The 17,836-nt window shown below is 33.2% G+C and overlaps 1 protein-coding gene and 2 long non-coding RNA genes across 3 annotated transcripts in view; 2 read left to right on the top strand and 1 right to left on the bottom strand.

The window, feature by feature from the left end:
* vti1a (vesicle transport through interaction with t-SNAREs 1A) overlaps nt 1–17,836 on the top strand; it is a gene marked incomplete at its 3' end in the record, with an annotated part of 167,267 nt that overhangs the window by 76,315 nt on the left and 73,116 nt on the right.
* Nucleotides 14,031–14,962, bottom strand: LOC147841434 (uncharacterized). Its single transcript, XR_015504290.1, has 2 exons — nt 14,854–14,962; nt 14,031–14,480 (listed from the first exon to the last, which is right to left on the bottom strand). It is a non-coding gene; the product is annotated as an uncharacterized LOC147841434 (long non-coding RNA).
* On the top strand, nt 15,216–16,991 carry LOC147841433 (uncharacterized). Its single transcript, XR_015504291.1, has 3 exons — nt 15,216–15,257; nt 15,596–16,047; nt 16,273–16,991. It is a non-coding gene; the product is annotated as an uncharacterized LOC147841433 (long non-coding RNA).

Below are 17,836 nucleotides of genomic sequence, written 5' to 3'. Positions count from 1 at the left end.
TCAAAACACAAAACATTTCAAAGCAACGACACAATATTACAAACACATCATGTGTTGACATAAATTTCTGATACAGTTAATTGTTTCTTAAGCTTCAATCTATATTTATTGCCCTTCTCTTGATTGATTCAGGTTTATTGAATACATGTACCGTATTTAAACAAGTACATTGTAAGTAACTGCAAATAAATAACCTGAAAATGAAAAGTAATCCCTTATTTTTCTGTGGAAATGTAATCTATTTACAATAACTAGTTACTTTGTATATATGTCAAGAGGTAATACAAAGAGGCCAGCTCGAATTTCACTACATTTCTTAAATATTTACAAATGATAGTGATTATTAGATTATCAGACATTGTTTTTCATGAGCAAATCCTTCTGTAGTGAGTGACAAGTTCTGTGATATGGCACTAATTGATGCTGTTTACAGTTTGTGTGTGTGCACATCACAAGTTTTCCTTTGTGGAAAAAGAAAGCAGACTACTCGTCCTTGCCATTGCGAAAAGTCACATCCTCTCGTGCAAGCACAAAATGGTCCTTGTTTCAGTCGGCTTTTGTCCATTTGGTGTGTTTACGCCCAGATGTGGGCATTGAAAGGTAACAACACAGTTGGTTGTTTTAAATTGCTCACCACCTTTTCCAATTGGCACTCCGCAATGGGTCAATGGTACTAGGGCTATCTCTTAAGCTCAAAAGATTGCAGGTTTCTCTTTTAATCATATTAGCTTTCAGGAAGGTGTGCATTTTTATGACCACTATGTGCCCTCAATGTACATTTCTACTGACCTGGCACTGAGGCAAGCTCCAGGCAGGATTCTACCTGGCACTCAATATAGCCTTATGCCCTAAAAGTGAGGATGCAAGGGTTTTATATGCCATTTGGGGTTGTGCCTGTTGGTTCGACCTGAGTTATTTTGATGACTATAATGAGTTGTCTAACAAGGATGATCATATTAAGTCAGTTTAAGTTTGTGGAATCACGTTAGGGAATCATTTTACTTTGAGTTATTTTGTGAGAACATTTAAAGCTTCAAATGTCATCTCATGGATTGACTTCATTAACACATTGCATGTGCATATAGAGAGATCTTGGAGAGTCATTTTATATGGAGTCAACCAATGGAGTCGCTTGAAGTTTTAGAGTCATCTTAGTAATTTTGATTGGTAAAGAAAGAGAGTCATCTCATATCGAGTCATCTCGTGTTCATTTAAAGCTTGTGGAGTCTTTTCAATGAGTCATTTAGATAAGTCTTATATGGAGTTGTCTGACTCCTGAAGTTTGAGGATTCATCTTAGGGAGTCCTTTTGATGAGTTAGCTTGGTAAGTCAACTTATGTATAGTCATTCTGTTGTAGAATTGCTTAAGGATTGTGGATTTAGTGTTATAGGGAGCCAAGTCTGCTTTAGTGATCTTATAAGGAGTAATTTTTTTTTGCACCTGTGAAACTTGTAGAGACATTATAAGGAGTTATTTTAACTCTTTTACAGAGTCATCACATGGAGTCATTTGAAGTATGTGGAATCCTCTTAGGGAGTCATTGTGATGAGGCAACTTTGAGTTTTGAGATCCTGTGGAGTAGTTTGATGCTTGTGGAGTCATCTTGGGGAGTCACTTTGATAAATGAACTTAGTGGGTCTTACATGGAGTCATTTGAAGTCTGTTGAGTCACTTTAGGGAGTCATTTTGATACGTCATCCAGGTGAGTCTTCTTACTTGTGCTGTATAAGTGAGCTTGGAGTTCTTTCACCGGAGCAGTTTGAAGGTTTTGGTGTTATTCTGCTGAGTCATCTGCAGGAGTCTTCTTATAATGGAATCATCTTATGGATGATCCGTGGATCTTATAGGGAGTCATTTTGATAAGTCTACTTGGTCAATCATTTTATGATGTAATTAAAAGCCTAGCAAAGTCATTTTAAGGAGTCATCTTGAGTTATTTTATGGATCCACCTGAATTTAACTTGTGTTATCATCTTTGGCATGTGAAGTGTGTGCAATCAACTTATTAAGTCATTTGAAATCTTTAGCTTGCTGAGTCAACTATAACTTAGATCCAACTGTAAAGGAGTCATAATATTTATGTATAATAAAAACATCCCTGCGTTACAGGAATAATTATTTCCATCTCTTTGTGTGATGGTCAGAGAACACTGTCATTGATTTGATCCTGTGTGTGAAAAGAACCGTGGCATTTTTGTGAAGGAGACACGAGAGGGGCTAACTAATTTCTCCATCAAGCTAATACAGCATTAGTGTGTTTTTAAGATGGCTGCTGTGGTAATTAGTGAAGTGCTTTGAGTGGGCCAGGCTGGGCTGAGAGCGGGTACGAGATGAAAAAAAGAGGGCAGAAAGGCTGTCTGTTTCATACTCTGATGGAGGTTATATTTTCTGTGACAACTGGACCACAGTAATCAAAATGTGTTAATAATCCCTTCAAAGGGATGGCGCGGCATCAGTGGGGCCTCAATGAGTCTGAATCCCCTTGTTAGCAGTGGAGCTGGATGCTCCGCCCTTCCCAACCTGAATCAGACGCAATTACAAACACGGCAGCCTACTATTGTCAACATATGCACAAGACATGCATGATAAACATTCATGAGCAGATACATGCAAATACATAATGATTTATCCAATATGTCAACTATATGGTCATCATGAAATGCAAATCCACATTGTTGCATACATTTTTGTTCATATTTATTCATATTTAATTGGCAAATTCCTAGTGAAAAAATCTGGAATAACCAATAAATTATGAGCAGAAAAATTCAAAGAATCACACCTGTATGAAGAGAGACAGCGCACTCCCATGGAGCATTGGGAATGATGTAATTGAATCGAAACTTTGTATGGTCAAAAGTGTGCATGGGATTGGTCAGAATTTAAGTATTAAATTAAGTAAGAATTTTAGAAAGGTGTTTCATTGATTACATATGCAGTAAATACTAACACATTAGGACTATTCAAAACAATAGCTTTTTTACTATAGGTTAAAATAAATTTTACTGTGATTGCATATGCGAGTTATCAACAGCCGAAAGCTTTAGTGTCCCATGATCATCCAGAAATCATTAAATTTTTTGTATCGATCAAATCAGCTCTTATTATTATATTGCTGTTGAAAATTTATATTTAAATATTTATATTAATGTTTAATATTTAGATGTGTTTTTAAGAATTGTTTGATTAAAAAGTAATTTCAAAAGAAACAAAGCATTTATAAAATATTGTAATTTTTTATGGTACTGTCACTTTTAATCTGTTTAATTGGTTCTTACTGAATATAAGTAGTAATTAAATATTTGTATATATATAATAAAATAATATATATAAAAATAATTATACACATATTATATACACTGGATTTTAATCTTATTCATTTATTTATTTATTTATTATTATTTATTTATGTTTCATTTATATTTTTACTTTCATTTTGGTTGTCTTTTATTTCTTTAATTTTACTTTCCAAAATTAGTCCTCATTGCACTTAACAGGTTTATAACGATGCTAAAGCTTGTTAACATGTCTTCAATGAATAACGAAGAAATTATAATGCTTTGTTTTATTATTTCATCTTCATTTACAAGTAGCATGGTATTTACAGCTATTATAGATTTCTGTCCATTCGCATCCCGTCCTTTTGTGCCCCCTGGTGGCATAGTCACAAACTGCTGTTACATCTAAAAACATGTTCTTAATCCCTTAGTGCCGCAGCAGCACCACATACTGCGGTAATGGTCCTTTTGAGGTGCCACCCACTGTACACTTAATGTTGTTTGAAATCTGTCCCATTATTGAGGTAAAATAGACCATATGTTTTTTTTTTTTTTTTTTTTTAAATGCAAAAAAATGTTTACACAATCATTTAATCCAACCATCAAAACAGAATAAGCAATACAAAGATCACTGTCATGTAATCTATGAATGAAACACTAGCCTAAAAGTATGAATGTGTGAAGTCTGCTCTGTGGTTTCAGTTACTACACACATACTAAAGCAATATGCTGACATGAACTTTATCTCTAGAGCTGATCCGAGAGTGACTTCACAAGCGTTTTACTTTTTTTTCATGGAAAAATGTATAAAGCAGAATATGTTCTGCAAGTAATAATAACAAAAATAATTTAAAACAGCCAATCTGGGGAAAGAAAAAGAATAAAAATAAAAAAAAGTATTGTCATTGGGCCCTAAAAATATATTTACAGCACAGTATTTGTTTATACAACAACACATTACCAGGTAAGAACTAACATCCTTCCTGCCCTCTCGCTAGCATATTATGTAGATCCAGCCGCCCACAGATGATCCCAGTGGCCAAAGGTTCTTTCTGCTCCAGTGATCACCGCATATTGTTACTCTCACCACCAGCAGAATCCTCTTTATTTGCCCTTTGGGTCTTCTTGATCAGCAGTGATAGTCTTGGCGTATTTACTTTATCACTCCAGAGTGAGCTCTGTTTAAATGACCCACATAAGCCAAGCCAGCCTCACAGATCAGCCAAACACACGTTCAGTAAACATTTCAACAGATTCAAGAGCTTGTAACACTGACCTGTGGACATAATACTTTAATCTCATCAAATACAGCCTCCTCCTAACATGCCCCCCCTTCCTTAAAGTCTTCAGTCAGGAGTCTGGGCAGATCTATTCACCAGAGCAAGGGAAACTTTAGATGTTCCAAAATTTGGGGTTTGGTTGTATTTTTCTTTTTTCAGCCTTTATTTGGTTGAGAATATTTTTTTTACTTACATGTGTAGTTTTGCAATTTGTATATATATTTTATACATATATATATATATATATATAATATAATTTATATATATATAATATATATATATATATATATATATATATATATATATATATATATATATATATATATATATATATATATATATATATATATATATATATATATATAGTTAACTGAACATGTCCAGGGTTGACCAATGCACAGTTTAATGTTTGTAAAGTAAAATAAAAAAATAATGTTTAAAAGACACTAAACCAGCAACCATATGCTGGAAAACCTAACAGTCAGCTTTATCAAATGAAATGAGTGTTGGTTACTCAAAATGGGCTGAAAGTTAATTCTGTTCATTTGAAAAGAGTTTTGAACTCCATGTTTAAAGTACTGAGTTAATTAAGTACTTCATTACTTCAACTTAAATGGAGTAAGTACAGTACTCATATAGATTATTTAAATTTTTTTTTTTACCTCAAATGGTTTGTAGCACTCGGTTTCTTTAACTTATTGGGTTTTACAGTGTACAAATGCAGCTTAAAGTAATAAATGTAAAACTTTTGAAAAATCAAGACAGTATTCTTAATAACTAAAATCATATATGTAGTTAAACATGCCTAATATAAATTTTTTGACATAAAAAAATGTTTTACAGTTGATTGATGTTTTTTTGTTGCAAAAGAGCCATCACAGCTGTTTTTTTAACAAGCGCACATCAGATTTAAAAAAAAAAATTGGAATTGGTGCTCATTTATACTGAAATTATTATTAATTTTTACAAATGATTATTTTATTTACATTTTATATTAGCCACTGCTTAAGTTTCATTTAGTTTTTGTTTTTAATTTTAAATTTTATTTAAGTTTTTTTTTTTAAAACTCCATTTCTGTGTGGAGTTTGCATGTTCTCTCCATGTTCGCGTGGGTTTCCTCCATGTGCTCCAGTTTCTTCCACAAGTCCAAAGACATGCGGTACAGGTGAATTGGGTAAGCTAAAATTATCCGTAGTGTATGAGAAAGCGAGTAGATGAGAGTGTATTGGTGTTTCCCAGTGATGGGTTGCAGCTCAAAGGGCATCCGCTGCGTAAAACATATGCTGAATAAGTTGGCAGTTCATTCCGCTGTGGCGACCCCAGATTAATAAAGGGACCAAGCCGAAAATAAAATGAATTAATGTATGAATAATGTTCCATTACTTAAAAATTCTTGGATTTTTTAATATTTAGCCTATAGTTTATATATAAAATTAGAACACGCTTGTTTTGCTTTTATCATTATGTAAGGATCATATTGCATATTCGGTTTATTCTTCAGTACACTATACAGACACCTGCATCGTGAAATGCTGAGATTTTTTTTTATTCCATTAAAACAACACTGCCAGCTGTTCATACTTCCATCCAATATATTAATTGTCATGGGAGGCATGAATGAAATGTTCCCAAATGAAAGTGAAAGTGCCAAACTGCAGTTAAAGGCAACAAATTAAAAATAAAACTCCTGAAATTACTTGAAACACCAGAGGAAATGTGGATAGCATGGTGACGCAAAGAAGTTAATCAAATAATGTGCTATGCATGCTATAATATGTCAAACAGGATCATAAGAAGGAACATTCAAAAAGCAACTCATGTAAACACCTTTAAGTAAAGTACCTTTAAGTACTGATGTCCATGTAAACATAGTTATTGTTTAAAGCTGTTCAATATTTTCATGGAAACCATATATACAAATAGAAACCATATATGTATTTTCTTACTTTCTTTTTAGATAAAATTATTTTGAGTGTTTTGTAACATTATAAATATATTACCATCGCTGTCACAGTTTAATGCTGCACAAACATACTACTTAAAAATAAATGCACTTAAAAAAGGATTAAAAAAAGTCTTTCTGACCTCAATGTGTTGAACATTTAACCCCTAATATTTTTTTATGATATTAATAGACTTGTTCTCCATAATTACTTTAATTACTCTATAATCCCTTTTCACCATTAATAAATTTCCAATAATGCAAACCACTTTCATATTCACTGTATCATTTTCACTTGTTTTACAGACCTGAATGGAAAATAGTTTAGTTTTAGAGCGAATAATAAACGCAGCTCGCTAGGTCTTGTGAACAGACCCCTCTTTCTCTCTCTCTCTCTCTCTCTCTCTCTCTCTCTCTCTCTCTCTCTCTCTCTCTCTCTCTCTCTCTCTCACTCTCTTTCTCTTTTTCTGTCAAACTTGCCATTATGCAGCCCATTAGCTGAAAGACTAGGTAGAGACATAAGGTGGCCCTGAGGGTTGGAAAGCGAGTAGAAGCTTGCAGTCACATCACATCTAGCACGAAGCAAACACCTGTCTATCTGCTCTACACGCTCTGCAAATCAACCCACCTCTGATTGATGACTGTCTTTGTTGTGCTTAGAAGTTGTGAGATGCTTTTTCTGAGGCTAATTAAAAGCGAGCGCTGTTTTCTGAGTTTAGTTAAGGCTGGAGGTGAGGCTGTTAAATATACATATTGGTGCAGGTGAAAGGCCACGTCTGATCTGACCTTGGATCAGCTCTGCGCTTTTCTCCAGGGCCCTCTGTGTCTGTGCGCGCAGGGCAGGACAGGAGATGCTCAATAATGTAAAAGACGTGTTCAATTAAGACCTGTCCTCCATGCCACCATGTTCTGAAAGTCGATGAAACGACCAATTCTACTTGAATATTGTGACTTTTACGAAGACTAGGAATTAATTTAGTTGGTTATTACCTAATATTAAAAATGTTATTATTAATATATCATTGGGTGGTTAGATGACCTTTTTATCATCTAATGCTCATTTAAAGTTAATTATTAGCAGCATGAATAATTTATTGTTGCTGTTTAATGAATAAGAATATGAAGTATATTCCATGAATATTAATTTTGCATAGTTTTATATGTTATTTGTTTAAAATATAACTTGTTTAACGTCATTTTAGTTTTTATTGTTTATGTTTTATGTTGTTATGTTTGCTCTATTGATTATTTAAAAAAAAAAAGATTTATTTTTGGCCTTTTTGCTTTTATTAGATAGGACAATATTGAGACAGGAAGTGAAGCTGGAGAGAGAGAGAGAGGGGGTGGTATAGGGTAGGGAAATGTCCCCGAGCCGGTATTCAAACTCTCGGGACGCCCTGACATGCTACTGCACCATATGTCGGCGCTCTAACCACTAGGCTATTGCACAGATGCTATAGTGATTTTTGATTTATGTTTCTTAAAATATTAAGGAAATATAATTTATATTTAAAATATGTAAATAATATTAATATGTAAATATTATTTAAAACTGTAGGCATAATTTTTATATTTATAAAATTTGTATATAAAACTTATTTTAAATGTACTTAAACTGTAAAATTTAGGTAAGTATATAAAACTGTATTAACTACTGTTGCCGAGAGCTTAATGTGCTGCTATTTAAGAAAACACGTTAAATTACAAAAACACCAGCAAATTGAGAAAAGATCTTTATTAGTTCGACAGCACACATGCTGGAAATCCTCACAACGCATACACATTTTTAAAAAACGCTCTGCGTTTACTCACAACGCAAACAGTTTAAGAAAACGTGCTGCATTTTCTCACAATGCAAACAATTTCCGAAAATGCGTTTCATTTTCTCACAATGTGAACAGTTTACGAAAACATGGTGTGTTTACTCACAATGCAAACAGTTTACAAAAACACGCTGCATTTACTCACAATGCAAACAGTTTACGAAAACACGCTGCATTTACTCACAATGCAAACTGTTTACGAAAACACGCTGCATTTACTCTCAACTCAGTTTACGAAAACACGCTGCATTTACTCACAATGCAAACTGTTTACGAAAACAAGCTGCATTTACTCACAATGCAAACTGTTTACGAAAACACGCTGCATTTTCTCACAACTCAGTTTATGAAAACACGCTGCATTTACTCACAACTCAGTTTATGAAAACACGCTGCATTTTCTCATAACGCAAATCATTTACAAAAATGCGTTGCATTTTCTCTCAACGCAAAAAGATTATGTAATGTGCTAAATTTTCTCACAAAGCAAACAATTTACGAAAACTTGTTGCATTTTCTCACAACACTTTCAAATAGCACAGACCACAACAGAAATGTTTTTAAGAAGACGCTAAAAACTTACAGACCCGGTGATTTAGGTTGTTGTAATTAGGCCAATACAATACAAAAGACAAGGGAATTAGGATAATAAAATAAACAAACCAAGAACTCAAATATCACCTTCAAATTCATTGAGCAGTAGTCATGGCACATCGATGTCTGTCACGTTTTGTTGTGTGAAAATGCAGCGCGTTTTCGTAAATTGTTTGCACGTCAGAAAATGCAGCACATTTTATTAATTTGTTTGTGTTGTGTGAAAATGCAGTGTGTTTTTTTTATTTGAGGATTTGCTGCATGTGTGCTGTCAAACTGATGAAGGTCTTGTCTCAATTTGCTGTTTTTTTGCAATGCATTAAGCTCTCGGTCACCGTAATTAACTGTATACAATTCAATTAAGCTTTAGATATTTAGGATTTAAGCTTATCATTATTGGCCAGTTATCAAGTAATAATTTATAACGTCTGCAATCAGTTGAATATTATGGTTTTAAATAGTGTAGAATGTTAATATTCGTCATGTCCAATTTTGGCCAATGTTTTAATTGAAGTGTATTTAAAGGGATAGAAGAGATAGAATTTTTGCAAACCTGTAACCATTGACCTTAATAGTATTTTTTTCCTGCTATGTAATTCAGTTTACATGCTTCCAGCTTTCTTCATAATATGCTTTAATGTTCAATAGAAAAATAAACTCACAAAGGAAAGCTGCAACCATCGACTTCCATAGTATTTGTTTTTCCTACTATAAAATTCAGTGGTTACAGGCTTGAGCTTTCCTCAAAGTATCTTCTTTAACATTCAACAGAAAAAAAAACACATAAATGTTAGAAACCACTTGAGGGTGAGTAAATAGTGAGTATTTTAAGATTTATCGCTTTAAAGGTCTCCTCGCTGGTCAGAATGTAAGTGTGCTTGATAAAAGTGTAGTCATTTCAGCAATGAAGCAAATGATTGTTGTATTTTTATTCCTTAGAACATTATGTACTGCTGAGTCAAGCAGGACCTGTGCTCAGAATATTATGCTGACTTTAGGATTCTGTATGTCTGTCTGTATCAGTTGTGGGTTGTTTCAGCTCTGCTTTATTGTTCATGTCCACATTCAGGCCTGTGCACAGCAGGTTGTGTACGTGTCTGTATGTTTACCGTGCATCCATCCGGCGCAAGGCTAACGCTTCGTTTTGTCCCTCTGAAAGTTGGCTTCAAGCATTGGAGGACTCATTGACTTTCTAATGATCAGTGGTCAGCCTGCCTGCGAGTGCCAGGGGTTTAGCCCATCCGCACTACTCAGATATCGACTGAACACTCGGCTCCCTCTCTTCACTCCGGCCTGCCGGCTCTATGTCAAAATCCATTACCACAGCCTCAACACTGCACGCAGACAAGAAAAGAGCCAGTTTTTGAGTTTTTTATTATTATTTTTTATCCTCCGCGTTGGCCTTTCTTCTGGATCCACCTCCTCTGCTTTGTCAGAGAGTGAGGGTAACCCCTGGCACAAGATCATCCAGTAACGCGGTAGCGGATGACATATCGATCGTGTTCCTGTTTGGGCAGAGGCCTTCCTCTGTTCCTGGTCCCACACATTTCCACTAGGATGGCTCTCACTAGCTCCCTGACCCTGCCGCTCTCTAATGTCGATGGAGATTTTCTTTTGCGCGCCGTTCCGCCTTTTCATTTTAATGTTTCCAGTTGATGTCTCTGAAGACATTCGTAGTAGACTCTTATGAAAATTATTTGCTTCCTGCCAGATCGTTGCATCATGCGCAGGGTGCAAATTTTAAGGCTGTTTGAGCTTAACCCTATGGAAGAAACGGGCATCTGGGAGATCTGAGCATATCCACCTTTTTCCTGCTTCCCATGAGGCTTTGCGAGAATTATGGGAATATCTTCTATTAAACTGTAACTAATCAGTGAAGTGTTTTATCTTATCTGTCAGCGTCCCGCCACCAGGAGGCTTAGGTTTATTTTACTATATTGCAGTCAAATCCTAATCTAATCATGACAAACTATATATCTTTGGATATGTAAATAAAATGTTGGATATGTTTTCAGATATTATTTTACATTCATATTTAACTTTTTTTTGTTTGCATTTTGTTATATAGGAAAAGTAATAGATTGAACCCCATTAAGCATAACGCAATCATAAAAAACTATCATTTGAAAACTTAAATGTCTTGTTTCCATATTTGATGTTTGAAAATTATTGCTGACCAACATTAATTATTAATTTGCGATTTAATAGTATAAGCATTTGTGTTGAAAAACATTACTTTGCTACAGCACTCAACATGTAACCTTTTTTAGAGGCTAAATTTAGATCAAATACCACCAAACTTCCCATACTACATGAAAATATGTTGTCTACTTAACAAATATTGTATTGAAAAAAATACAGTTCAAACTAAATGTTACTGAAAGCAAATTTTTTGAGGTATCAACTTAAAATTCTGAATATAAGTTCATCAGATATTTGGCTTAGATTTTCTGTAAATTGTATGCTGAAGCATTCTTTCATTCATTAATTTTTCTTTCGGCTTATTCCTTTTATTAATGTGGGGTTGCCACAGCAGAATGAACCACCAACTTATCCAACTTATCCATACATATGTTTTGCCCAACCCAACACTGAGAAACACCCATACATTCTTACATTCACACACGTACACTACGGCCAATTTAGTTTATTTAATTCACCTATAGTGCATGTCTTTGGACTGTGGGAAAAACCGGAGCACCTGGAGGAAACCCACACGAACACAGGGAGAACATGCAAACTCCACACAGAAATGCTAACTGACCCAAGCCAGGACTCGAACCATCAACCTTCTTGCTGTGAAGCACATAGTTATATATATATATATATATATATATATATATATATATATATATATATATATATATATATATATATATATATATATATATATATATATATGTACTCATTAAAATATACATTTATTGTTTTATTAATTTTATTAACATAAATGCACATAACTTTTGTTTTGCTTAACTTTTTGAAACTTTTAAAATTCGGTTAAAATCATATATCTGCCTTTGAAACTTGCGTTATCATTTAAGTTGAACATGCTATTTTAATGGTTACGTTCAAAAAGTTGGGGATAAAAATGGGCACAGTGAGGTTTCATTATTCTCCTCAGTGTTCTCCCGTACAATAATAAATGAAAACCTAATTGAGTTACCAAATGACCTCACACAGGTAAGTGGGCTTGACAAACCACCTGAAATACTCTTCTCTCTATATGCACTGGACACTTGGCTTAAACTCCATCTTACCAGGACTAAATAAGCAAAACAATGTTTACTTGTGATTGTACCACAAATCCTCTTTCACTACAAGTTTTCTTCAACTTTAAAATACCTCTTTTGAACAAGTACTTTTATGTAAAGTACTTGTATAGTGTGTCTTAAGTGTTGTGTCTATAGTCAAGTATGTAGTATATGTATAGTTAGTAATACCTCTTCAATATGTCAGTTATGTACAGGTTTAAATAGCTCTTGTGTCCATGCTGTGTTCATATTTATGATTATGTTTATTTATGTAGCACCGTGGTCTTGCGAGGCATGACATTTCCTCTCGCTGTATGTCCACGCATTTCGTGGAATGACAGTAAAGCTAAACTTGACTTGACTTGAAATATATTTAATATCACTCTATTGTAGAACAAAATACATTGAACTTGAGAGCTTTGACTACAGATATGCTCTGTGAATAATGTCATGCTAAAATACCAAATACTAAACGTAATGTTATTTTCATAAGGGTTAACAATAAAGCACATATTCAAACGTCAATCTGAATAAGGATTATTGGTAACACTTTACAATAAGGGTGCATTAGTTAACATTAGTTAATGCATTAGTTAACATGAACTAACAATGAATAACACATTTATTAAGCATTACCTAACCTTTGTTAATGTTAACTAAACATTTATTTATGTGTTAGCTAATGCATTAGTAAACATGATCTAACAGTAATTAAGGACTTTGTTCAGCATTACCTAATCTTTGTTAATGTTTATTTACACATTATCTAATGCATCTCTTTACATGAACAGCTTAATTAGTTAATGTTTACTCACTCATACACTAACGCATTTGTTAATGGATTAGATCACTTGATCTTATAATGAACAACACATTTATAAAGCAATACTGAATCCTTGTTCATGAAAACTTACAATGTTAGTTCACGCGTTAGTTAACACGAACAACATGTTAGCATAATTGGTAAAGCTTTTAATAAGTGCATAGTTTCTGATCAATGTCAGGGACAAAGGAGGACTCTTTTGGAGTGTATTACATCAGAACCTCAGCTTTAACTGTTATTCATGTTTGCTAACACTTTACTAACATGATTTATCATTAACAAAGCATTTATTCATAGAATTATGATCCTTATTGTAAAGTGTACACTATTTCAACATTACCTAATGCTTAAGTAACGTTAATTAACACTTTACTAACATGACTTATCATTAACAAAGCATTTATTAATAGAATTGTGATCCTTATTGTAAAGTGTACACTATTTCAACATTACCTAATGCTTAAGTAACGTTAATTAACACTTTACTAACATGATTTATCATTAACAAAGCATTTATTCATAGAATTTTGATCCTTATTGTAAAGTGTACACTATTTCAACATTACCTAATGCTTAACTAGCATTAATTAACACATTACTAACATGATTTATCATTAACAAAGCATTTATTCATAGAATTATGATCCCTATTGTAGTGTACACTATTTCAACATTATCTAATGCTTAAGTAACGTTAATTAACACTTTACTAACATGATTTATCATTAACAAAGCATTTATTAATAGAATTTTGATCCTTATTGTAAAGTGTACACTATTTCAACATTATCTAATGCTTAAGTAATGTTAATTAACACTTTACTAACATGATTTATCATTAACAAAGCATTTATTAATAGAATTATGATCCTTATTGTAAAGTGTACACTATTTCAACATTACCTAATGCTTAACTAACATTAATTAACACTTTACTAACATGACTTACCACCAAACTAACAATAACTAATGTTACTAACATCTGTGGGTTCATTTTTGATTTTCCTGGATCCCAAAATCACTCAAAACCATGTATCACTTAGACTTTCAAAATCTTTATTACTGTACATTACATAACATATACTGTGCAATAATATAAAACAAGAAACAAATAAGTAACATAATAATTATAAAAAAAATAAAGTATAAAAAGTGTATATACATATACATAAAAAACTTTTTTTTTCTTTACAACAATCAATAATTTTTTTTTATTAAAAGCAATTTCCCCTCATTTTTCATGGCTTGTATTTTGTGTGCAATGCTCTCATCTGCCATAATATCATCTTGACAATTTTGAGTAAATGCTTAATAATTTCTCTCCCTGTTTATTTTGAATTTCTGTATAGTTCTGCATAGAATAGGAGCTGCAATGGCCAGTTCAGCAATAGCTGCACTCTGCATAATCATGTTTCGGTCCACACCATACTTTCGGAACGCATCTGACTCCTTTGTTGCACTTCACCACCTTCCATGGTTGAGTAACTACAATAAACATTAGATTACAAAAAAAGTACATTTGTTAACGTTACAGGAATCATAGTTCATGTTAGGTAATGGATTTACAAACATGAACAAACAATGAACATAATTTATCAACCATTTACTAATGTATTATTAAAATCTTACATTTTACTAATGTAAAATATTAAAATGTATTTCTAAAAGATGTGCTGGTTAACATTAACAAACAATAATCAACTGTATTTTCATTAATTATTGTTAATCAATAACTTAAATACTTTAATACATGTATTGTCGGTTCATGTTAGTAAACTATAAGTATGACCTAATATTAAGTTCAGCAATATTAAAAAGTGTTACCATTTGGTAAAAATGTTTGATTAAAGCTACTTACCAGACATTTCTGTAAATTCATCGTTTGGTTTTTCTTTGGTCTTTCTCCCGCTTGAAGGCAAGAGCTCAAATTACTTTCCTCCATTTAACCGCTTGCCATCATCAAGCACAACTTCCGTTACCCGCCAGACTGTTGACGAATTATGGGTAGTGTAGTTTTTTTAATGGACTACAAAAGCTTGCCAACGAATTCCTAATTCGCAACCACAATAGCAACTTATATACAACCACATCGCTAAAGAGTTATTGACAAATGCGTCTTCTGGAATCAAATAATTACGGTAAAACTTTGAATTAATGATCGCGAATTTTACTTCCGGAACCCTTTCACCTGCGCTCGTGCCCGCGAGCCGCGACCACAGCCCAATAAAGAAACGGAAGTAATAGAATTCAGTGCAACAGCAGGTAAGCAGTGAATTTTAATATTTTAAAACAACTAATAATACTAATTAATTGCATACAGTTAGACATATTTATGTTGCTTTGTGCATGTTGAACGTGAATACATTAACCATTTGTTGTTTGCACAATAAAGATTGATGCATACATGATGAAATCAACTTCCTCCACAAATAAAAGATGAATAATATATAACTTACATGCAAGACATAATACAGAAATAATAAAATGTCATTGTGTGCTTAAAGCACCAAATAATTGTTGATTTGTTGAACACCTTATCTGTATTTAACTTATTTATATTGTATATTTATCTTTGTGTTTATTGCGTGCATATTTTGCAGTATGGACGTGGAAGACGTGGCACAGAAGAAAATGTGTCTTTGGAAGGCTGGGGGTTGCACACACACAAACACACACAAAAAGCTTTTTTGCTTGTTCATCAAAGGTCCTGCAATCACCTTATGCCACTTATTAAACAACATTTGCATCCTGGAAGTACCATGAACCTTGGCAATCTTGGCAATAACCACTTTCCCAGTTTTGCAGAGATTAATTATCTTAAAACTAAAAATGTGTTTATGTTTTTATAATTGACATAATGTAATGTATTAAAGGTTTTGAAAGTCTGAGTGATACATGGTTTTGAGTATTTTTTGGGTCCAGGAAAATCAATAATGACTGTTTTAATGAACCCACAGATGTTAGTAACATTAGTTATTGTTAGTTTGGTGGTAAATCATGTTAGTAAAGTGTTAATTAACGTTACTTAAGCATTAGATAATGTTGAAATAGTGTACACTTTACAATAAGGATCATAATTATATGAATAAATGCTTTGTTAATGATAAATCATGTTAGTAAAGTGTTAATTAACGTTACTTAAGCATTAGATAATGTTGAAATAGTGTACACTTTACAATAAGGATCAAAATTCTATTAATAAATGCTTTGTTAATGATAAATCATGTTAGTAAAGTGTTAATTAACGTTACTTAAGCATTAGATAATGTTGAAATAGTGTACACTTTACAATAAGGATCAAAATTCTATGAATAAATGCTTTGTTAATGATAAATCATGTTAGTAATGTGTTAATTAATGCTAGTTAAGCATTAGGTAATGTTAAAATAGTGTACACTTTACAATAAGGATCATAATTCTATGAATAAATGCTTTGTTAATGATAAATCATGTTAGTAAAGTGTTAGCAAACATGAATAACAGTTAAAGCTGAGGTTCTGATGTAATACACTCCAAAAGAGTCCTCCTTTGTCCCTGACATTGATCAGAAACTATGCACTTATTAAAAGCTTTACCAATTATGCTAACATGTTGTTCGTGTTAACTAACGCGTGAACTAACATTGTAAGTTTTCATGAACAAGGATTCAGTATTGCTTTATAAATGTGTTGTTCATTATAAGATCAAGTGATCTAATCCATTAACAAATGCGTTAGTGTATGAGTGAGTAAACATTAACTAATTAAGCTGTTCATGTAAAGAGATGCATTAGATAATGTGTAAATAAACATTAACAAAGATTAGGTAATGCTGAACAAAGTCCTTAATTACTGTTAGATCATGTTTACTAATGCATTAGCTAACACATAAATAAATGTTTAGTTAACATTAACAAAGGTTAGGTAATGCTTAATAAATGTGTTATTCATTGTTAGTTCATGTTAACTAATGCATTAACTAATGTTAACTAATGCACCCTTATTGTAAAGTGTTACCGGATTATTTGTAGCAGATGCTTATTATTTAGGAGGATTTCTTTTAATTCTGTTTAATGGAAGTTCTCCAAACTGCAAGCGCAGCCCATAATTTGAAACGCACTCGTCACGTGTGGAAAAAGGTGGATCCTCCAGGGAGGCTAAAGCTAAGCTAGCGTCTCCAGAGAGGCCTGTCGAGGAGACGCAGACGCGAGGCGTGTTGGTGACAAGTGTCAATGTGATTTCCTCCATCTTGCTCGGCTCGGAATGACACCACTAATTTTTTTTGTTATTTATTTCAATAATGGGCCAAGAGGCGGAAAGGAATAACAAAATGACAGCCAACTTGAAAGCACCCGAGGGCACATGCCAACACATCACTAGAGTGACACCTTCCTCCTTCTCTTATGACGGCTTGTGTCTCGACAGGTACACACAGATACACACAAACACAGACACACACACACACACACATGGTGTTGCCCAAACCCTCAGGCCCTTTAGATGGCAGGGATGGCATGATTGTGTTTCTATGTAATCTGTGATCTCTGTTTACTAGACAAGCACAACCTAAGCCAATCAGGATTTGTGTGTGTGTCACACATCGAGGGAGTTTTGCCAAGGTCATGGTGTACAGCCAGGAGCTGCAGTGATAACTTTTGGATTGGAAAACCCTTTTGCTAAGATGTTAATCTTAGATGTTAGCAAAAACCCTTTTGTTAAGATTTAAATCATGAGTGGCTGGTAGTGAAAAATAAAAGATGCCCTAGTAATTTTAAAAAAAGTAAAAGTATTATTTACTGTTGGTAATTTTATGTTGAAAGAGATTATGCCTAGTTTTTTAAATGTAATATATTTTGCTTAGAA

This window comes from Danio rerio, chromosome 12 (genome assembly GCF_052040795.2).
Source record: "Danio rerio strain M-AB ecotype USA chromosome 12, GRCz13ab, whole genome shotgun sequence".
Classification (NCBI taxonomy): Eukaryota; Metazoa; Chordata; class Actinopteri; order Cypriniformes; family Danionidae; genus Danio; species Danio rerio.
This window is presented reverse-complemented; position numbering and strand designations above follow the sequence as displayed.